Below are 24,296 nucleotides of genomic sequence, written 5' to 3'. Positions count from 1 at the left end.
ATTAATTCAAGGAACTTTGAAAGCAGTAGTACCAGGGTACTACTAAATTTTCTGGGTTCAGTGAGTTGAAATGTAGACTCCTTTCCTTCTGTGGTGGTTTGAAAGAAAAATGGCCCCCAAACAAAGTGGCACTATTAGGTGTGGCTTTGTGGAGTAGGTATGGCCTTGTTGGAGGAAGTGTGTCACTGTGAGCATGGGCTTTGAGGCCTCATGTATACTCAAACCATGTCCAGTGTCTTAAGCCACTTCCTGTTGCCTGCAGGTCAAGATATAAGAACTCCCAGCTTCTTCTCCAGCACCATGTCTGCCTGCATGCTTGCTTCTTGCCATGACGATAATGGACTAAACCTCTACACTGTAAGTGAACCACCCCGATTAAATGTTTTCCTTTATAAGAGTCGCCATGGTCATGATGTCTCTTCACAGTAACAGAAACCCTAACTAAGGCACCTCCCAACAACTCTACTGAGAATATATAAATGTGAATTTATTATAAGGAATGACAGCTACCTAGACACACAAAGAAGGCAATGTAAACAGAGTAAGTTTGGAATTACACAGCCCCAAGAGAAGAAATACCTGGAGCCACCAGAAGCTAGAGTTTCTTCTCCAGAGCCTTTGGAGGGAAAATAAGTCTAGTGATAATTTGGTTTGGGGTCTCTGGCCCTTAAAACTAAAAAGACACATTTCTGCTGTTCTTAATCATCAGATTTGTAAGAATTTGTTATGGTGGCCCTAGGAAGACATTATATTAGGATATATTCTAAGGACAAATAAGTAAAAAGAAAAATTAGAAGCTAGTCCGCATTGTGTTCTCAGTGTTGTTGATATAGCAATTATAACACAATGTTGTGTCTTGGAAGCCAGGTGAAGAGTCTTCAAGAGTAAACATATTAACTGAGACCTGATGGCTTGAATTGACAAGACGGAAGAAGTTCTAGGTGGCTACGAAAAGACATTTTGAAAATGACACGCTATAAGAACAGAAAACTGTTACAGAGTATGTTTAAGAAAGAATGGGAGTAGAGACTAAGTAAATTCAGACAACTGTAATGCACAACTGAGAATATGTACAGCAGTAGGAGGAAAGACAAAAACAAGACAAAAAGGTTTTTTTTTTGTTTTTTGTTTTTTTTTAAATCATCAGGGTACTCATACATGTTAGGCAAGTGCTCTAGCATTATCTCTAGGCTAGGACCAAATTTTAATCTCAAAATCAAAATCCCAGAAGAGGAGAAAAAAACAAACAAACTAAAATTACTCTGTTACTATACTATCCAAATCAGCAGACAATGATGGATAAGTAAGTTTTAAAAAATACTTTTCACACATAATAAATTAAATATTACAGTATCTAGAGACCTGTTTGACCGAACTGAATCACAGTTATCTAGTCCAACTTGCATAATACTGCATTAGAAATAAAATTTGTATCTATTTGACTGTGGCAGTATACATCTGTAACCCCAACACTTGGAGGGCTAAGGTAAGAGGATGACAAGGTCAAGGTCAACTGGCCTATACAGGACTATAAGAAAATAAGAAGAGCAACACATTTATGAACTACTTAAGCAAAACATTGTTATTACTTCTGGTGTAATGGGTTAGGTGGGAATTTATAAGTAACTCTGAAACAGACATAACAGAAGTAAAGATTCTGATACTACACTTAGGTGGATGTAAACTTCACTGGCTACCAACATGGATAGCTAACTTTTAAGGCAAACCCCCAGAACTGACAACATCATAGATTCAGAGATACAAAATAGCCAGAATTGTCAAGGTATAAATAAAATCTTTGTGATTGTTTTAGAGAAAATATCTTTAAAAAAATATCTCTCATTCTAGATAATCTACTTGTACTTTCATTAAAGGAACTATTTTCTCCAATAAATTTAACTATGAAAGTAGTTGTGATAAATTAGGAGAGGAACCTCTAAATAAACTCATAGTAGTTTTTAAAAAATCTAAACAAAAACTTGGTACCCTAAAAGGCTATTTAACACAAAACATGGCACTGAAGAAAAAATGGAAGGAGCAAACATAATCATAAAGTACCAATAATCATACTAATTAGGAATAGACTAAACATACCATTCCTAAGCAGAGATACTGCCACATAGTAGATGAAACAACAAGACATGTACATACTTCTAGAAAGACACATCTTACATTCAAAGATACAAATAAGTTAAAAGTAAAAGAATAAAAGGTATTCCGTACATATAGTAACAATATCAAAACTGGAGTGGCTATATTAATAGCACACAAAATGGACTTTAAAAATGGACTTTAATATAAAGAATTTAAAGACAAAGAGGGTATTTTATAATAATAAAAGAACCAATACATCAAGAAGACATAACATTCAAAAGTAGATTAAAAATAAAACTATCAAAACATGAGCAAAAAAAAAAAAAGATGAACCTAAATGATGAAAAAGGATGAAATAGAATCAGCACAGATATAAATAACTGCAGCAACACTATCAACCCACTTGACCTAACTTAAATTTATGAACATTTCAGAATATACATTCCATCTAATGCTAGAGGACAATGCCATAAAACTTTCCACATGGTAAGCCACAAACTAAATCTCAATACATTTATAACTGAGACATGTTAAAGAGTGTGACAACAAGAGAATGAACTCAAAATCCATTAAAAAATAAAAAAGGAAATCTAGGAAAACTCATCAGTCAAAGAAGAAAATACAACAGAAAAATTAAATATTTATTTATTTATTTATTTATTTATTTTTTTTGGTTTTTCGAGACAGGGTTTCTCTGTGTAGCTTTGCGCCTTTCCTGGAACTCACTTGGTAGTCCAGGCTGGCCTCGAACTCACAGAGATCCGCCTGGCTCTGCCTCCCGAGTGCTGGGATTAAAGGCATGCGCCACCACTGCCCGGCAAATATTTTGAACTGAGTAAAAACACAACACAAACTTCATGAGATGTTAAGGCAATGTTCATATGGAAATTCATAGCTTTGAATGCCTAAGTTTGTTTTTCCCTACACAAACTATAAACTTGTTTGAAAACTACTACTATATCAGAAACTGATTCAAGATTTTAAAGATTATTTCTGATTTAAAGAGCCTAGAAATACAAGATAAGAAATAGCAGAATTCAAACTATATATATGTGTGTGCACATATGTTTATATGTGTGTATATATGTAACTGGAATTAGAAATAAGAGTTAAAGCTTTTAAATGAGAGTAAAGTTCAATTCTGAAATAACAGTAATAGTTACGGTAATGGTTTCTAAAGTGCTGTGTGTCCTGGAGAAGGCACAAAAGCATTAAACTCTTATAACTCCCCACTTTTGAACAGAAACACTAGTATACCCTAAATAAGAGGTCTCTTACACGCCACCTAGTCCAGCCCCTTTGCTTTACAGGTAAGAGAAAGCGGACAGAATGACAGATTCAAAACACACTTTCAAGGGTAGATGCCAAGTTTCCCGGTCTCCTGATTTTCCTGTTCTTTCTGAAAAATGAATACAATTCTAAAAAAAACAAAAAAAAAAAAAAAAAAAACCCAAATGCATACAGGTTTACAAAAAGGGATCACAGGGAAAACACTCAAACAATGGATGAACAGATGATTAAATTTTTTATGCCTAAAATAAAACAAAACAAAAATCTGCTGTAACCTTAGAATGTTGTTTCCTTTCATGTTCTATAAAAAGAGAGGGAAAGTTTAGAGGCAGGATCACTTAACAATAACTGAAGATACCAACGATCGAAATAATAACTTACTATGGACAGAAAACTTAGAAATAAAGTACCTTAAGACCAATGATGTTTTGATGTACTTCTTTAAAGTAGTCTCCAAAACAATTTAAGTCTTTCCTATGTAAAATGTTCAGAAAAGTTTCTAGAAAGACAAGCAGATAAGTAGAAGATATTACTGAAAATTACAAAACAGGTATTTTCAAAAGACACAATTAAGGGTGGTAGTGGTGTCATAGAGTTCAGTGGTTAAGAGCACTGGCTACTCTTTCAGAGGACCAGGGTTCAATTCCCAAGACTTACATGGTGGCTTACAACTACTGAAACTTTAGGCCCAGGGAATCTAGTGCCCTCTTGCAGCCTCCACAAGCACAAGGCACCCATGCAGTGCACATATATGCTGCCAAAACACTAACGCATTAAAAAAACCAAAAACTATAGCTGAGAGTTCTAACTTCCTGTCCATGATGAGCTGACTTATCTTCCACAGCCCAGAACCATACATACAGCTGCATCTTCTCCAGGACACACAGCACTTTGGAAACCATTACTATAACTATTACTGCTATTTCAGAATTGAACTTTACTCTCATTTAAAAGCTTTAACTCTTATTTCTAATTCCAGTTACATACATACACACATATAAATATATGTGCACACACATATATATAGTTTGAATTCTGCTATTTCTTATTATCTTGTATTTTTAGGCTCTTTAAATCAGAAATAATCTTTAAAATCTTGAATCAGTTTCTGGTATAGTAGTTTTCAAACAAGTTTATAGTTTGTGTAGGGAAAAACAAACTTAGGCAGAAGAGAAAAAGATATTTTCACAATACTAAAATCTGCTCTTTATTTATTTATTTTGACGCAGGGTATGACTATGTATCCCTGGAAACCAGACTAGCCTCAAACTCCCAAAGATCTGCCTATCTCTGCCTCCTGAGTGATAGGATTGAAGGCATGGACCACTGATGCCTGGAAGAATCTGCTTTTCGATATGAGGAGTAGATTATGATACTTCCCAGAAAGTGACACTTTTTCTTCCTGAGTAAAATAAACCACATGATACAGTTGTTGATTAGTATCAAATCAGGGAAGTAGTAATCAGTTTGTATTATGTGTCTCACTAGAACGTAACCCATCTATATTAAGCTTCATTACAACCTATTAATCAATATGAAGTGCACTGCAATGTAAAGTAAAATCCTATTTCCTAAATTCAGTTTTTGCTCTCCAAGTCCTCCCAGATGTTAAAATCTTGTGCTTGTTCTCTTACAACACATAGCCATGTAGTGTTCTACGTTGGTGTTTTCAGATTATGAGATCTACAGGCTTGGGATCTACAAGCTCCTTAAGCCAGTATTTTACAACTGTTTAAGACTCTGCTCTCCTCCAACCAATTTTTACCTGGTTGGGTTGATACTGCCTGTGCCTTTAGAGAATACATGTGCTCAACCATCTTTTTCACAATTTAGGAAAATAAGTTAGCCTATATTTTTAAAATGTATTTTGCTATCATTATTTGTGTCTGTGTGTTACTCACATGTTATGTGTACCACAGTACACACATCAAAGTCAGAGAACCACTGTGTAGAGTAGGTTCTTGCCTTCTACCTTTCTGTGGATTTTAGGGACTGAACTTGGCATGACAGGCGTATGCAGCAAGTACTTTTACCAGCTGAGCCATCTTGCTGGCCCCAAGTAACTTAGTTTTAAAAAATAATGTGAGAGGCTGGAGAGGGGGCCTGAAAGTCAAGAGCCCTCACAGCTCTTGCAGAGGACCCAGTTCAGCTGTCAGCACGTAACTGATGAACAGTAACTTCCGTTGAGGGGCTCCAGTCCTCTCTTCTGACCAGCATGCAAGGGGTACACATACATACATTCAGGCATACATATATAAATAAAAGACTTTTAAAATGTCATAAACTTTAGTTAAACAGAAGAAAGTCTATTTTTACTCTTGAGAAAATTTCAAAAGTTCACCTTTCTGATGAATTTGAAGACATGAAACAGAAAAAAGATGCTGGAAAAACCAGGGATTGGTTGAGACTGGCACATAAAGGAAGACTAGAAACTGCAAATGACTTAGTGACTATAGTAACATTTGGAGCTACAATAATTTCACCCAGAAAACTGCAGTTGCAGACACAGAAAACTATAACGCCAACCACACCTCATGAAAAGAAGGAAGAGAAAGTAAGCAGTCACTGAGAAAGATTTTCAAGCTCAAACCATTTTCCGACTGCCTCTCCCTTTATGGTTCAACCACATGCCCGAACAATATAATTTCTGCCTGTGCACCAGGAAACAGCAATGCTAACAAAATAGTGTTAGCCATTTCAGATCATTTTTACTTGGACTACTTACTGCACGTCTCTATATAGATTTTCATAGGCGACTTCAATCCTAACTATAGTTTCTAAACTGATTAGTTCTTTTGCTCACGTGTAGTATTAAAACCTCTGTGATACTCTTCAGAAACACTAGTTTCATGCTTCCTCTCTAAGATATGTAATTATTTATAAAAGCCTGGGATTCGCATTAAATTATATACAACTTGATGGTAAATATATTATCCCTTATTTTAATACATTCAATACCTACTACAATGCCATTTAGTTTTATGATAAAGGGATGCCACACTAACTGCTGACTCTCAAAGTTCTTTACCCACATATATGCATTCTACAAAACAATAGGATTTGAGAAAGCCACTTCCTAATTTCCCACCAAAAGAGAGGACTAGGGGGATGGCTCACTGCAAAGTATTTGCTGTGCAAGCATGCAGACGCTAAGTTCAGATCCCTAGCACCCACAGAAGATGTAGAAAACGGCAGATGTGGTGGCACATGCCTTAATCCTAGCCCCAGTGAGGCTCCCTGGAACTCACTGGCCAGCTCATCCTGCTGAATTAATGAGCTCCAGGAACCTTGTATAGCAAAATAAGATAGAGAGAGATAGAAGGAGGTACCCAACACTAACCTCTGGCCTCCGCATACATGTGCACATGAACAGGTACACATATATGAAACACACAAGCACATTTAGCAGGATTATCTGATCAAGAACTACTTTTCTTGAGTTATCTACATTTAAAGTTTATAATGCTTGAGGTATATATTCACACATTTATATACACATAAACTAATATTAAGGAAAGGTTTGCTAACTCAAGTACCCACTGTGATGATGAAGTCACTCAAAACATGTAAAAATAAAAATGGGTATAAAACAAGAAGGCCTCATCTTCAAATCTATATAGAATTTGACTGTTTCTTAGTCACTACCTACCCTCCACTTGGTCTTTTCATGTAAGTACTGCACTCTGATTGTGTCTAACACAGCTCCTTACTTGGTCTTTTCTATCCTTGGTACTCCTAGGTAGTTTTGCACAGCAGCTAACAATTTTATTAAAATATATTATTGTTTTTCTCTGTTCAAAAACCTCTCAAGTTATTTCCCTTTTCATTTAGAAAAAGGCAAAATCTTTAATATCTATAAGCTTACATATAAATTTTGACATTTCTTAACCAAAACTATACCTTGATATTTTTCTCCTCAGTAAAATAAGTCTTTCTTAGTTCATAAAAATATTACTTGTAATATACAAAAGTTATACAACTTGGTGAGCGAGAAGAGACATAATAATAACTCAAAAATTAAGGATAGAAGATTCTTGTCTTTACTTGAATCTCATCTCTACAAATTCTTTTGGTTATTTTTAAGTGGTTTTTTGTTGTTGTTGTTGTCAGTTTTTTTGTTTTTGTTTCCGAGACAGGGTTTCTCCGCTGCCTGTCCTGGATCTCACTCTGTAGACTAGGATGGCCTCAACCTCATAGAGATCCGCCTGGTTCTGCTTCCTGAGTGCTGGGATTAAAGGCTTGTGCCACTGCCACCTGGCTTTAAGTGTTGTTTTTAAAGTTGAGTGTGTGAGAATGTAGGTACCCAGGAAGGCCAGAAGGGAGAACTGGATTCGCAGGAGCACGAATTATAGGTGGTTGGGTGTAAGCTATCCAACATGGGTGTTGGGATCTGAACTCAGGTACTCTAAAAGAGTACTACAAGCTCGTAACCCTGAGGCATCTCTCCAGGTCCCCATATCTACAAATCTGTAAGCTCAGGATATGAGATGGAAGTATATAGTATTACAGTATTAACCAAGAAGCAGGTATTAGAGGAGACTTTATATATTTAGAAGAAAAAGGATTTATAGTTTTAATGACAACAAAACCAACTTCATCTTTCAAATCAAGCCAGTAAGTTGCTTTGGTTGAGCTCCAGGAGAAAAATTAACTCCAGTTATAGCTGTTCTGATTCTAACAAGTGGTAAATTTGTCAGTGGCAGAGAAAACCAGGAAACCATTTGCATTCCCTAGAACCAATTCGGTTTTCACTTGGATTTACACAATCTAAAATTGGTGTGATTCATGGTGGCAGATTAAAAACAGCTACACATTTTTCGATGGTCCTCATTGAAATAGTCTAATTTCCCTCTTTTAATCTGGGTTGACTTTTGTGATTTGCATGACAAATAAAATACAGTGGAAACACCTCTGGGATTCCAAAGGCTGGGTCATAAGAAATGTTAGATGGGGCTGGAGAGATGGCTCAGCGGTTAAGAGCACTGGCTGCTCTTCCAGAGGTCCTGAGTTCAATTCCCAGCAACCACATGGTGGCTCACAACCATCTGTAATGAGATCTGGTACCCTCTTCTGGCCTGCAGGGATTCATGCAAGCAGAGCACTGTATACATAATAAATAAATAAATCTTAAAAAAAAAAAAAAAAGAAATGTTAGATGACCATGAAACAACCATGTAGGTGATTCTGAACAAAGGTGTTGCAGCTGATGTACCCAGACTTCTTCTGGTTATCTCCATCAAAGTTGAATTTACCTGTCTGTAAGTAGCTTGGTCGCACTCAATGGCCAGCCAATACCTTTAAGTAACCACCATCAAAAGCATATGATCAAAGCTAAGCACCAACTCAATTCCTGATCAACAGAATTATGAGACATAAGAAAATGGTTACTATTTTAAGACACTCAAAGTTTGGGGTTAGTTTGTTACATAGCAACAGACATCGGCAGCACACAGTTTTTGAAGATACATTTAACAAATGTTAAATGGTAGGGGGTATATGAAGTGGGTTTAAAAAGTAGTCAAGAAATAGAGCTGTTGGTGTTTTTCATATTCACTGTGGGCCCAGGGCATGGGGAAGCAACTTGACACACTGAGTCATTAACAAATTAGGCATTGGTATGGGTAGAAGAAAATATTCATAATCCTGCTAGCAGCATCAGCAGAGCAGGAGATTAAAATATATCTATGACATAGAAATCTAGGACATGAAATACTGTGTTCTTGATGACCTATTTGGACAGAAGAAAAAGAGAAAAACAAAAAATGTGACTGGAATAAGAAAAATAAACAGACAAGGATACAACAGATGTATATACTTTCTCTTAATTCAGATTCAAGAAAAAGTAATTATTCGAACAATGTAGAAAAGCAAGAACACAGGCTATAAAATTATAATTCAGTCACTGATAGTTGAACAACTTTAAGCTATTAGTTTGATGGTGTCTTCAAATATAAAGTGAGGACAATAGTATTGAGCACACATTTTTTTTGAAAGATTAGCTAATATACATGAAATCAATAGAAAAGAAAATTTTTGAATATTAACAGTTGTGAGATAAACGTAATATGGAAAAAAAGTTGTTTTAAATTATTATTAATACTACTACGATTAATAAGCAGCATGTGTTGAGTACTTCTATATGACAGACATTCTGATAATTGTATTATATAAATGCTAATCTTCACTACATTTTGCTGGCCAGAGATTAACCTCCAAACATTTATAAAATGCCTCAGTAAGTAGGCAAACTAATTGTTTAATAGCACTGCAAAATGTGGGAGATATGGCATACAGAAAATTCATGTACTAGAAAGACAGAATTTCCTATTATTGTTGATAGGAACAGCAGCTAACACTTCTGATGTATATTATTACCTCTTTTACACTCATAATTTTCATGGCATTCATGCAAAAACATATGTTCATTTAGAAAAAAAGCTTACTGCATGACTACTAAACACCAGACATCATGAACTCAATTATACCCAAAACAATATGGTTTCTCTGACCTAATCAACTTGCAGACTGCTGCAGGATGGAAGCCTTTTCAAAGAGGTGAAGTAATTTTCTCAGTTACACAGCTAAGAAGAGACATACGAACTCAAGAGTTACTCTAGACTTATGTTGTTAATTACTACTGTCAGTGCCTCAAAAACAGTATTTAAAAATAAAAAATTCCATAATTCCTGAGCACTAAAAAACTGAATAAAAAATGGTTGTTACCCCAAATTATTAGCAATACTCACACAGTTCTCTACTACCTGACCTAGTTTAACTCATCACTTGAGCAATCAATCACATTATCAGACAAGTATGAGTGTTGAGAGTGATGTGACCATACATAAGCAATCATTAACAACAAAAAAGATCTAAAGATGGAACAAAAGCAGATTTTTATGCAAAGCAAAACATATGAGTGGGCAAATTATAATGATGCCACCTACAGGACAATTAGTAGAATACAGACAACTAATTCGGAACTTGTAAACAATCCTTAACCACCTTTATTAGAAATTAATTTAGAATGAAAATTAATCACCAATAAAATATTCACAATGGATCTTGTCCTACCCACTGTAAGGCTAAAATTTTCTAGGACTTGATTTGTAATGCATGTACAATAACATATATGGACTTCCTACAAAAGTGAACCTAGTCTGGCAGAGTTAAGTGGGTCTTACCATTTATTGGTAATATCTTTAAGAAACTTTTTCAAGCCTATTAGGTGATGTCTAAAAATGCTGATCCTACACAGACAGTCAAATAGATGAAAACTGACTTCTAAGGCCATTGAGATAGTTCAGTAGGTAAAGATGCTTGTGCAAGCCTGTCAACCTGCAAGGTAGAAAGAGAGAATCAACTCCACAAGGCTGTCTCTAACTTCCACATGTGCACTGTGGCAAGCACATCATACCCAATCCCCCAACTCCCATCTTGTAATTAATTAAAAAAAAACAACAAAAAACACCTAACTGCAACAGCTGTAGTTAAAGCTCTTCTGTTTATAGAATTTTAAAAGAATATTTATCAGAACACTCTAAAGTACAAGGCAATATAACTAAATTTCATCTATTTTCAGGCCACATGAAGAAAAAAGTAAGAAACCGGGCAATTTTCATTAAAAAAAAAGTCTTGATAAGAATTGTTAACAATTATAAACAATATTCAAAGATTATTCTAGTTACTGGAAATAATGACCAATAGATAATGTGTGCAAATTAGTTATGAAAATCAAAAAGGTAAAAACCTTGCCTTATAAAGATAATATCACTGTCCGCAGAAGTGAGTTAAAATTGGTTACAACAAATCTACTTAAAATGTACTTCCCTTTAACTTTGTCTATAGATATTATTGGAAAGTACCATGAGTACTTAAAAGATGGGTGACAATTAATACTATAAATCTTCTACAAATGTACTGTCTCATTATTAGTCATACTTTAAAATTCCCATTATCAAAGGCAAGATAAATAAAGATAATCAATTTTACAGGGGTTTATATTTGGCATTTACTAGTATCAACAAATTGCCACAGCACATTAAATCTTGATATAATAACTCTATTTTATAAAAAAGTTAATACATGAATAAAATGAGTGAACCTCAAAGAAACTGTTACTTGCCTAATATCAAAAAATGATAAAGCTGAAAAGCTAAAACCCATGTATTATACAGTAATGCCAACTACCAGTCACAATGGCAGTGATACTACAGAAGTTAGTATCTACCGTGGCTGGTATTTTTATAATAGATTAGAAGTACAATACTTGATAATGGCCAAAGAAAACAACCTATTTTGTTTTATATATGGCTCTTATGGATCAAACATTACTTCTAGGAGCATATTTCCAAAACTGGCTCATTTCTGATGAATCTTACCTATACTATGACTAGCATGATTTTCTAGAACAGGAGACTAGAGTAAAGAAATGAATAAAAATCCAAAATTTTAAAAATGAGTAAAAATTTCAAGGCTGAGGAGATGGTTTGGTTGATAAAGTGCTTGCCACACAAGCATAAGGACCTGGGCCCTAATCTCCAGTACAGAGGTTAAAAGTCAGATGTGGTGGTGTACACCTGTAGCCCTAGATCTGAGGAGGCAGAGACAGGGTTCTTTAGCTTGATGGTCCACAGTGAGAGACCCTGTCTCAAAAACACCACTACCAACAACAACAAAAAACAAAACCCCAAGAACCACCAGCAACATCTACAAAACGAAGGAGTCTCAAAATGAGTAGGAGGAAATGATAGAAGGAAGACACCTGACACTGACTTCGGGCCTCCACATGTACATGTACACATGCATATAACACACACACACACACACACACACACACACACACACACAGTTTAAATCCAAGGACATTAGAGGAAAAGATGAATGGGAATATGGGCAGTAACAGAACCTGGCAGAATTTTAAGGCCCATATTGAGAAAAAGGTTCTTGGAAAATAAATAACTAACCACTTGTTTTACTTTATTAATGAATTATTACTTACCAATTATAACTGAAGTTTAAAGTATTAGTCAATGCTGTGTTATCCATTCACATTGGAAAGGAAGCATTTTCATTTCATTAAATAGCTTTATAAACTACAGAATTTGAAGTTTTTTGAGACAGGGTTTCTCTGTAGCTTTGGAGCCTGTCCTGGAATTCACTCTGTAGACCAAGCTGGCCTCAAATTCACCTGCCTGTGCCTCCTGCATGCTGGGATTAAAGGTATGCACCACCACCGCCAGCTGAAGTTTTTGAGACACTAATTCTCCTTTATCTAAATGAAAGCAAAAAGTCCTGGCTACTTTAAAAGAGTTACAAAATTGAGAACTAATTCTCCTTCACCTAACTGAAGGCAAAATAAAATCCTGGCTACTTTAAAAGAGTTACAATCTTGAGAAAGTAGTGACAATACAGACTTATTTCAGTAATCAAGTCTTGATTCCCACTCAGTAAGAATATAATTTAAATCTTCTATTTTTAACAAGTTTCAGAGAAGCTGTAAGTATCCTCCAACTACAGCAGAAATTTAGTAAATTTAGAGTACCTTCTGCCTGAAAAATAAACAAAATACTTCAATGAACTTCTAAAAAGAGGAACTGAACCAAATGGCTATTACCTACTTTTATTAGGAACTTCAAATTCAAATAAAGTAAATTCGAAGAAAGGACACACACTTTTCATCCCAGCACTCAGGAGGCAGTGGCAGAATGATCTCTTGTAAGTTTGAGGCTAGCCTGGGCTACACAGCAAGTCCCAGGCCAGCAGCTAGGGCTTACACAGTGATCTTAAAAAAGAAAAGTGACAACTACCACAAACAAAATGACAACTGAGTATAGTTGTTTTAAACATGTTTTTTTTTCTGTTAGAAATAAGGATAAAGAATTGGATTCCATGGATTTTTTTTTATTCTATACTTAAAAACTAATAAAACAAAATTTTCCTCAAATTCAATGTAAACATAAGTTTTTAAGATCACGAATAAAAATGGGTTTTGGGAAAACAGTCAATATCTATCATGTCATAAAATTCTGTGATAAAACATTACTATAGTTTAAAAAACAAAATTATAGTAGCAATGACTATTATTGACAGTTTAAAGAATCTATACAGTTCCTTGAGATGAACTACAGTAGATGATAGAGATATTTATTGTTTATCAAATAGCCATGTGTGATCCCCAACATGGCCCAGATTCCTACCAGTAGGGGCATGTAACATATTTTGATTAATGGGTTATGAGTGGAAGTGATCTGTCTATCCACGGCTAAAATATTTAAAAGTTAAAGGAAGGCCCACAAGCTGTTTATTTCCCTGTGGCATACTAATGTTCCAGATGCCCAGCTATACATATCAGCAGAAATTCTACCAGTGTGGCTTTTTGATATACTGTGTAGAGCACGTCTATTCCTTGGCCAACTGTTGAATAAGTAATGTTAAGCCACTGACATTGTAGGGTTAACTTACCATACTGTGACTAAAACAGGTTTATTAATACTAGACAGCAATAATTCTACCCCATATACTTAGTAGGTTTATGTGTAAAGATCAGAACCCTATGATATGACACTGCTTTCACAGTGAATGTTGCATGGTCTGACCTTCTGTAGTCAACTCAGAAGAGCCCAACAGACAGTAAAAAGAATGCTACTTCATCTCTAATATTCAACCATATATACTAAGAAAACTCAGCTGTATGCAGTGCCAGGTGCCTGTAGTCCCAGCACTTGGAAAGTTGACATAGCAGAATCACTTGGATACAGAGGTTTCAGCCCAGCCTGGACAATACAGACATACACCCTGGAGTGATTATATCATGACACTCTATCCTAAGAAAGCGCTCGTTCTCTCCTATGTAACAATAAATAATCACACTAAATTAACTGGCATTATTTTCTAATATACAGTCTGCACTCAAATTTCCCCATCTGTCCCAATAGCGTATTCTAGAAGGATAATAATTCAAGATCAACCAATCAAGGATCGAGTTGCTATATCTCTTTTAGTCTCCTTGAATCTGGAAGTTTTTCTACCCTTATCTTTACTCTTTCAAGATGCTGACATTTGTGAAGAATTAGTATCAATTATTTTATGGTGTTCATCAATTTTACACTGCTTTAATTTTTGTTTTCTTCTCATGACTTAGGTTGAAAGAAATCGTATGTAGATAATTAGAGGGGAAAACACCCCAAAGTAAATCCTAACACATCTTCGGGACCAGTGGGGACAAGAGGGGGAGAAGAGATGGTGGTCATGGTGGTGGGACACTGACCGACTTAAAACTACTTTTCATGCTTTCTTACTATACACACAAGCCACTCCTACTTTGAATCCACATGCTGATGACTCTCAGCCTTTCCAGAAAAATACAAAAAACAAAAAACAAAAGCTGACTACCAGACATCTTTGACTGTTTTACACACAATTCAACCTGATTATATTCAAAACTCACTTCAATCACAAAAGTTACTGCTGATCCTCTTCCTCCCATTTTCTCTACCTCAAATGTCACCAGTAAAGCAGAGTCAAGAACCTTGCCTCTGCTTCACCCCACACATGAAGTAAGACACCAAGAAGCATGTTAACTTTTTACCTATATTTCTTAAGGATATTCTCTTCTATCCAACTATACTGTCTTTGTTCTAGGACCTTAGAATTTCTTCTCTCTTTTTCAATCGTCTAGCTGGGTTCCTGTCTCTTAGTCTTATCATCTATAGCTAGCTTCTTCACTGTATAACTTATCTAAAAACACACTTCATCAAATGACTTCCTCTTAAAATCCCTCAATGGTTCCCCTTCAAGCACAGGATAAAGACAAACTGCATTTCCTATCTAAAGCTAACTAACTGACAAGCATTAATGCTGCTGTCTTCAATACACAGTTCTCCCAACTTCAGCTAGTAGATGCTACTTTTATGGCCTTTGTTCATTTTTAGTTGGGGCAAAAAAATATTTCATGGAGCGAATAATTACATTTGAAGTTCATTAACTTTTTCCCATGTAAATCTCAAAATAATTTGATCAGAAAATATTTAATGAGCCTCTATATTATGTGGAAGGTATTCTATTAAGTACCATGAAAGACACAAGGTTATGTACCTTAGGAAAGTCTAGGAAGAATTTCCAACATAGAATATAAGCTTGATTTAAAAAACCCAAAACAAACAAACAAAACAAAAAACATGTAATTTCATAACAAGGTAGAAAAGTAGATCTAGGTAAGATCAGAGGAAAGAAAAATTATTTCCAAATGTGAAAGGTTAGAAGGAAACCAGACAAAATTTCCTAAAGGGGGGCTTTATAAACTCACTCTACATGAGTAGACTGATAAAACTGCTCCCAGAAGCCATATGTTATCAACAAAATCCCAGGCCCAGGGCTAGGGTACCTCTTCATGAACTGTTACGGTCAATGAGGTCTCAGAGGCCCTTAAAACAACACAAGCCATTGCCAAACTAGACTGTAAGATTCTTTTGCTAAAGACACCACATACTTTGACTGCAGAACATAAAGAAATCAAGTTGGAATTGAGCTAGAAGCTTCCTCCTTGCTGACTAGCTTTTAGTGTAAGGCCACTGTGAGAGGTGAGAGAAAAGTTATCAATGGTCTCATCCATTAATGGTCTGTGTGTGACCTGCCAGGAAAGATGTGCCCACTAGTATAATAGTGCCAGACCCTCGAAGGTTACCAACTGCTTTCAGATTGGATGAGGCCTGTTCCACAGGAGGGAATTCATAACTGGGGAATTCAAAAGCCCTAGGAGGTACCTACTGCTGTAGTTTTGCTAAATGGACATGCAGTTAAACTGCCTTCTAAATATTTATGTTTATACCTCTAAATCAGTGCTGCTCTCAACCCTGGTCAGAGAAGATTCTCTTTGCTGTGAGCAGTGGTTAATTCAGACTAATAACTGGTTAAAGTTCTGAGAATAAGTGATTGTGAAACTCTTAGCCCTAACCGGTACATCTATATCAGTATTCTCTACCCCTAGGCCCCCAAGGCTCAGGGAACGTTGAAGAAGGAATAGAGAAATGTAAGAGCCAGAGGATAGGGAGAAATGCTGTGAAATACTGTCTTCTGAACATGACACAGCTATTGCACTCATGATCCCATGGAAGCTGTAGTCACCTGCACAAGATGGAGCTATCTACACTTGAATACAGCTTGGGGAGGGGCTCATGAGGCTCCACTCTTCTCTGAAGAACTATTGGCAGTTGATGGCTGCTGGAGGAAAATCATCTTTCTTCAGTTGGACAGCCACTGGTAAGTTGCCTGTGCTACAGTAAATAACCCTACACTGATGCTCATGAAAAGTAATTCAACTGAGTATATCATAAAACACAACAAAACAACACCAAAACTCTAAATAAACTGAATAAAACACATGAAAGTAGGAAAGAGATGTTCTAGGAAGAAGTGGTCCAGAGAGTTGGAAGAAATAAAGGGTAAAGAAATAAATATACGTGTGTGTGTGTGTGTGTGTGTGTGTGTGTGTGTGTGTGTGTATGCATGTATGCATGTATGAAACTGTCAAATAATAAAAACTTTTTTAAAAGAGAAAAGTTTGAGCATGAGCATTATCGTAGTTCGAATGTATAAGCTCATAGGGAGTGGCACTATTAGGTGGTGTGATTTTGTTGGAGTAGGTATGGCCTTGTTGGGGGAAATGTATCATTGTGAGGGTGGGCTTTGAGCTTCCCTATGCTCAAGCTATAAGCAGCATCTCAATTCACTTCCTAATGCCTGTGGATCAAGATGTAGAACTCCCAGCTCTTCCTCCAGCACCATGTCTGCCTGAATGCCACCTGCCATGATGCTGATGAACTAAACCTCTAAACTGTAAGCCACCCCAATTAAATGTTTTCCTTTATAAAAGTTGCCATGGTCATGGTGTCTCTTCACAGCAACAGAAACCCTAACTAAGACAACTGTGAAGGAAGTAACCATTCTTGCTCCCAACTCAATTTATACCAACTACACTAAATTAGTTTTATGTCCCTACACATAAGAAATCTTCATTAAGTACACCTTTATTAAAACTGAAACTGAAAGGATGAAAGGTATTAAGTGGATAAAAACTCAGAATCTAGTGAATATCCTTTTGGACAAAGTTCTCCATGTGTTATGTCCGTTCTACAATGTCTTCCAAATGGAATATTTAATAACTAACCAGTTTCTAGCATGTTTTCTAGATTCTGCAGTCGTCATAGAATGCTTCGAGTCATGTACATATAGTATTTTTTCTTGTTAGTTGAGCCAAGAATTTCTCAAAGAAAAAATGGAAGGCAGGGCTGGAGGGTATCTGGGCATGCCTGTTAGGGATTATCTTCAGTGCCTTGGTTGAGGTGTAAGTCCCTTCCCACTGTGGATGATGCAAATATTTGGTTGGGATCCTGAACTGTGTAACCAGAGAAAAAGAGCTAAGCAACAGCAAGCATTCATTGCTCTCTGCTTCCTGATTGTAGGTACAATATGCCAGCTTTTCCAAGCTCCTAATTCCTTAGCTTTCCTGCTGCGATAGACTATACCCTGGAACTGTAAGATGAAATGAAGCCCATCTCTCCTGATTTGCTTTTGCCAGAGAATTTTTATCACAGCTACAAGAAAAGAAACAGCTGTAGGGATGGCTAAGTCAGCAAAGTGCTTGCCCTGAAAGCTTAAGGATCTGACTTTTGTCCCTCAGAATGCACATTTTAGAAAAATGTAACAGTAACAGGCACAGTAACATTCACTTGCAATCCCAGCACAGGGGAGGCAGAGGCAAGGAGGATCCCTTGGGCTTGCTGACTGACTAGTCTAGCCAATCAACAAGTTCCAGAGTCAGTTAGAAACTGTCTCCTAAGATAAGGTGGAGAACTGAGGAATGTGCATGCTGTATCTACCTTGAACCTTTACACAAACATGTCCAGATGTGCACAAACATCCATACTTTTACACACACACACACACACACACACACACAGGAAAATAGCAAATGAATAAAATAAGCCAATACTTAAAGATACTAGAAAAAGAGACATTACAGAATTCTCTGTCTCAAATACAGTTTACCATGTAGGCTTCTAGCATAAATATATCTATTTTTAAGTCTTGGCTTCAACTTGTTCTGCAGTTTAATATTCTCTCTTCCTCAAGAATTAGTTCAGTGTCCTAGCCTGTATAATAATTACTGTATTTCAAGACAGATTACCCGTACCTAAAGTAGTAATATCAGCTCCCATACCTCTCTTTTCCCTTACTTGCTTTCCCCACTACTAAAGAAAGATGAGTGTGGGGAGATGGCTCTGTGGCTGTTTCCAATGCAAACAGGAGAACCTAAGTTTGAATCCTTAGAACTCAAATAAAGCTAGGCTCAGCAGTAGTTCCAACATTCCTGCTGTGAGATGGGAGGAGACCTGAATCCTGAAAACTTGTGGGACAGCTAGCCTGGCTTGTGTAGTGGCACATAAGACTCACTGTCTTAAACAAGGTAGAAGGCCAGGACCAACACCTGAGATTGTCCTCTGACTTCTGAATGTGGCATGTGCAATGTGTGTACATGTGCACAGACACAGATACACAGATGATTCTGATCCAGTGCAGGGCTAGAGCTTGTGCAGGAGGCCAGAGTTTGATGATCAGCACTTAAAAATTAATCCTTCCCAAATAGTTCTACTAACAGACCAAGCATTCAAGTATATAAGCTTATGGAGTCATTCTCATTCAAATCACCACACTGTACCACTGTGCCCACCTTTCTATCAAAACTGTTATGATTTTCAGATGTACTGTCAAGATTTATTTAGTTTACATACTGTCTTTAACATCTGTTCCTTGGAAGCATTTCTGAGAAGACTAATGCTTTTTTTATTTCTTACTATAAAGATAATATACATTTATATTGTATATATTGGGGCTATGGATAAAAGAAGAGAGATTCCATCACCCTACTCTAACTACGGTGTGTTTTTACATTTTCTTATGGTCTTTTCTGAGCAAATGCATTTTAGTTTTAGTCATATTCTAAATCTGCAGGATTTTCTTTTCTTAACAATGTAGGAGAAGGCATATGATAGAATACTTCTTAATGTTTTAACTTTCAGTTGGAATTTTAAGCACAAATATTATTTTAATCTACATAACTAATATTTTCCTTTGCTTATGATGAATTTCCTGTAATGAACATGTAAAATAATCTTGCAAGGACATTGTAAACATTAAATGAGAAAAGATAAATGAAAACTTACCTAACAGTTTATAGTTATAAGACCATAGAGACTAATTTTTTAATAGATAAAATTTAAAAGATCTATTTCTATTTTGTGTGTGTGTGTGTGTGTGTGTGTGTGTGTGTGTGTGTGTATGTGTGTTGTGTGTTTACAAGTGAGTGCAGTTGTGGGCAGAGGCCAGAGCTTCAGACTCTCCTGGAGCTGAGTTACAGGGCTCTGGAACTGTCCTCAGCAAGAGTGCAAGCTCTCGACCACTGAGTCATCTCTGTAGCCCTTAGAAAAATTACTTCTGAGCCATCTAGACCCTGGAATAATTCTATAGAAATAGAGGTATCAATACACTTACAGCTAAGTCATTTAGCAATGTAGAACCTAGCCAGGAGGATCACATCATCTTGGAGTTCATTAGAAATGCAAACACTCAAGCCCTGATTCATAACCCACACTTAGCAAGTTTGGGAATAAACTCAAAGCATCACTTTTTAAAACTCTGCTACCTACTTGAATGACCTGGAAAAACTAACCGAGCAAGGCAGAATCCTAAGAGGAATCCACATCTACTAATCACCATCAATGCAAAAAATAAATATATAATGTAATTTTTAGCAATGTATTAGAAACCACTGCCAAGGTGCTGGGGAGATGGCTCACTTTGCAAGTATGAATGCCTAGAACCCAATGTTTTAAAAGCTCTGTATAGTGGTACACACATGTAATCTCAGACCTGGGGAAGCAGAGATCCCTAGGGCTTGCTGACCAGCTAGCCTAACCTTTGTGGAGAGTTCCGTGTCAATGAAGCCCTATCTTCATTGGTGCCTGAGGAACAACACTCAAGGTTATTCTCTGGCCTCAACATCCACACATACACCTGTACCCACATTCACATGAATATGCACACAGACACGAAAAAGAAAATACAGCCAAACCTAAAGTTATACTACAGTGTATCTTTGGGGCTGGAAAGAAGAAATTCATTCATATTTCAAATGAATGTACTTTTTCCCACATCAATATACCTTAAAGCCAATCACTTAAAGCCAATCAAGAACCAAAGTTCTAGAAAACACTAAAAGCCCACCACTTTTCAACACAATTCCTTTTTCTTCAATGCCTATATTTAGGAAAAAAATAAAAACAAAACAAAACAAAAAACAACTATTAGTTATAGTATCTACTGAAGACTTAGTAAGAAATTTTAATGAAATAAAATTTCAAGTTATAGTCAAGTCAGATGTTTTATTTAATCAAGGTAAATGGTTAAAAGGAAACTATTGGTTGGAGAGACTAGTCTATTTGATCAGAATTTCACCTCATTTCCTTCTCTAAGTCAATAATCTTAAGGTAATAACAGTAAGCAAAACAAAATTTATTCTGGCAAAAGAATTTCTTTCTTTTTCTTGTTTTTCTTCTACTTTTTTTTTTTTTTAACTATACTGAACATTGAACCTGGGTACATGGGTACACAGGCAGGACTGACAATACTTTATCACTGACTATGTCCTCTGCCTCATCCATCCATCCATCCATCCATCCATCTATATCGATCTATCTGTGTGTGTCTGCATATGCACATGCACACACACTCATGTATATGTGCATGCATATGGAGGCAGGTCAGAGGTCCATGGTACGTTATTTCCCTCATTATATTTGCTTCTATTCCAGTACTGGAGTCATAACTATCACCATACCCTACTTTTATGTGGAGATAGAGAATCTGAACTTAGGTCTTTAGACTTTCATGACAAGCTCTTTACTGACTGGGACGTCTCTCCAGCCTCCAGTAAGTCTTTTTAGTGTTAGTGGTTGGATAAGAAAATAATTATTCTTGGGCCTGCAAAGCCACTCAGCAGGCAAGTATTTGCCCCATGAGCCTGGTAACCTGAACTTGATCTGTAGAACCCATGCAAAAGTGGAAGGACAGGAATCCACAAAGGACGCCACATCTCCACATGTGTATTCATGACACATGTGCCCGCCAACACATAATACACAATAACAGTCAATTAAAAAACCTTTAAGTCACTGTCCTGCTATCCAGGGCAGCCATTACACACACACACACACACACACACACACACACACACACACACACACACACTCATTATAAAGAGTCTAAAAGGCAACACAATGACTGATTTTTGTGGTGCTGGAGGTGGAACTCTGGTTTATAGTCTACCAATAATTTACTCTCCCAGACCAATATGTTTTTTAACAAGATGGAAAATTATATAATCAGCAAACAAGACCATAGTTAATAAAAAAAAACATTCTTGTTGTTGAGTGTTGTGCCACATGCCTTTAATCTCAGCATTTGGGAAGCAGAGGCAAATGGATTTTTGTGACCTCAAAGTCAGCCTGGTCTACACAGCAAGTTTCAGGCAGCTAGTGCTATATAGTGTACCACTGCCTTAAAAACAAGCCAACCAAATAAACAAAACAAACAAACCCCAAAACAAACAAACAAAAACTACAACAAACCTGTTCTTATTAAAATTAATCTTAAAACTATAAAATAATTATAACATTACTAGTAACATTATCACTATTTAAAATTATTTTGTAGTATATTTTATGTATGTTTACTACACACTCTCTATAAAAAAATCACATAGTAATACATATTAACATATACTACATAAATAGTCCACACTCAAGTCTAATTCTGACCTGAGAAGCAATTGGTAGGCTTTCATGCTGAGCTACCTCCTACTAAATCCTATACTTTCAAGTAAGACTCTCCATTAGTGGGTGTCTATCAACCAGGAAACTAGGAAAGTATTTCTCTACATCAGAACACATACATTCTTTTATTTAGATCTCCTCCCTTTTCAAGTTTCCTCCCAAAGAATAAAGATGTGAGAAAATTTCTTAGAAATTGCAAACACACACACACACACACACACACACACACACACACACACACACACACACACGGCGGGGGGGGGGGGGGTCAATAAGTGTGGGAATGGGAATAAGAAAAAGTAATAAGAATAAGAAAGGGACAGGTAGCACAAGGCGGAACTGATGCTATGCACACAGGGATAGTAGTAACGCTGTCTCAATAGTTACTTTATTCAAAGTTATTCCGTTACCTTTCCTCTATTAATCCCTGGTGAACAATACATTCCTGTACCTGATATGTGGCCAGCTTACTCATTTTTTCTTTTTTAACTTTTGCAATACATCAATGCCATTGGGCATTTGTGGTGGGTGTCCTCTACAATAGTCCATTATGACACCACCTTCCTGCTACTCGTGCCCTTATGTAACATCTTTACTTTGTACGAAAGACTTAAGTGTTTGCTTCTAAAAAACAGAATACAGCAAAGTGATGGCAGGTTACACGATTACCAAGAGAAAGGCTTCTGCCATGCTTTCCTCTCTGATTCTATTGGAAATCACTTAGCATTTGATAAGCCAGTCACTCTTAAGGTGAGGCTCATTTGGCAAGGAACTCAAGTATATAGCCAACAGAAACAATCCGAGGCCCACAAAAGCCAAAAGCAATCAGCTTGGAAGCTGATTTTCCTGTCAGTCAATCCTGTTCTGGCTATAACCACGACCACAGCCATATCAGACAATATGAAAACTGCAGCTTTTTAAGACAACCCAAGTAAGAACACACCAAGCTCAGCTTTCCTGGTCTACATGAACTGTGAGATAACAAATCCTGTTTTAAGCTATTTAATATTGAAGTAACTTGTTACACAACAACTGATAACCAACCCAAGTTTTTAGATGTTTTGTTTGTTTTAGTGATAGGTTCTCAATAAGTAGCTTGGGTTCCCTCTGAACTCACTATGCCTGGAATTGCTCTTCCTTCAGCCTCAGCATCCTGAGTGCTGAGATTGCTGGAGAATTCTACTATGTATACTAAAGGTGGTCATTCAAGAGCATATGCATCTCATACTATTGTTATATGTTATACAGATGTTCTTTGTGTTTGGCAGTACTAGGAATTTTAAAAACTTAACCAACCAAACAAAACCACTCTATCTGTGGAATCTGTAGTGGTTTAAATAATAAATGTCCCCCATAGTCTTGGGCATCTGAATATTTGGTCCCCAGTTGGTAGTGCTTCGTGGCTTGGAAGGTGTGGTCTTACTGAAAGAAGTATGTCACTAGGGTTAGAGTTTGCGAGGTTAAAGAACTGGACCATTTTTAGTTTGTTCTCTCTGCTTATGGTTCAAACAGCGCTTTTGTTGTTTGCTGCCAGACCTCCCAACAATAATGGACTCTTAGCCCTCTGGAACCATAAGCCCAAACAAACTCTTTCTTCTATCAGTTGTTGTGCTCATGCTGTTTTATCATAGCAATGGAAAAATAACCGATCCTTACATTATCCATATCCTTACATTAGAATTATTCTACTTAGGAACACTTCTATTTACATTATTTCAATTGAATCTTATGAACAATTGTACATGGTCTGTGTAAAAGCAGATATTATTTAACTTATACCCTCTATTTAAGGATTTTATAGTTTAATTGAATGTTTTTATACTGAAATTCTTAAAAATTTGTTTAGTCTCATACATCTGGCTATTTCTTTTATTATTTAGATCTCCTCCCTTTTCAAGTTTCCTCCCAAAGAATGAAGATGTGAGAAAATTTCTTAGAAATTGCAAACACACACACACACACACATACACACACACACACACACACACACACACACACACACACACACACACACACGGCGGGGGG

The 24,296-nt window shown here is 36.5% G+C and overlaps 1 protein-coding gene across 2 annotated transcripts in view; it reads right to left on the bottom strand.

Annotated features, from left to right (window-relative positions):
* Positions 1–24,296, bottom strand: part of Nipbl (NIPBL cohesin loading factor) — a 168,825-nt gene that overhangs the window by 120,858 nt on the left and 23,671 nt on the right. The gene's annotated exons all lie outside the window — the stretch shown is intronic.

The sequence above is a fragment of the Peromyscus californicus genome, unplaced genomic scaffold (assembly GCF_007827085.1).
Source record: "Peromyscus californicus insignis strain IS unplaced genomic scaffold, ASM782708v3 Scaffold_18__1_contigs__length_77618521, whole genome shotgun sequence".
Classification (NCBI taxonomy): Eukaryota; Metazoa; Chordata; class Mammalia; order Rodentia; family Cricetidae; genus Peromyscus; species Peromyscus californicus.
Note: the sequence above shows the minus strand (reverse complement) of the source record. Positions and strands in the feature narration are given on the sequence as shown.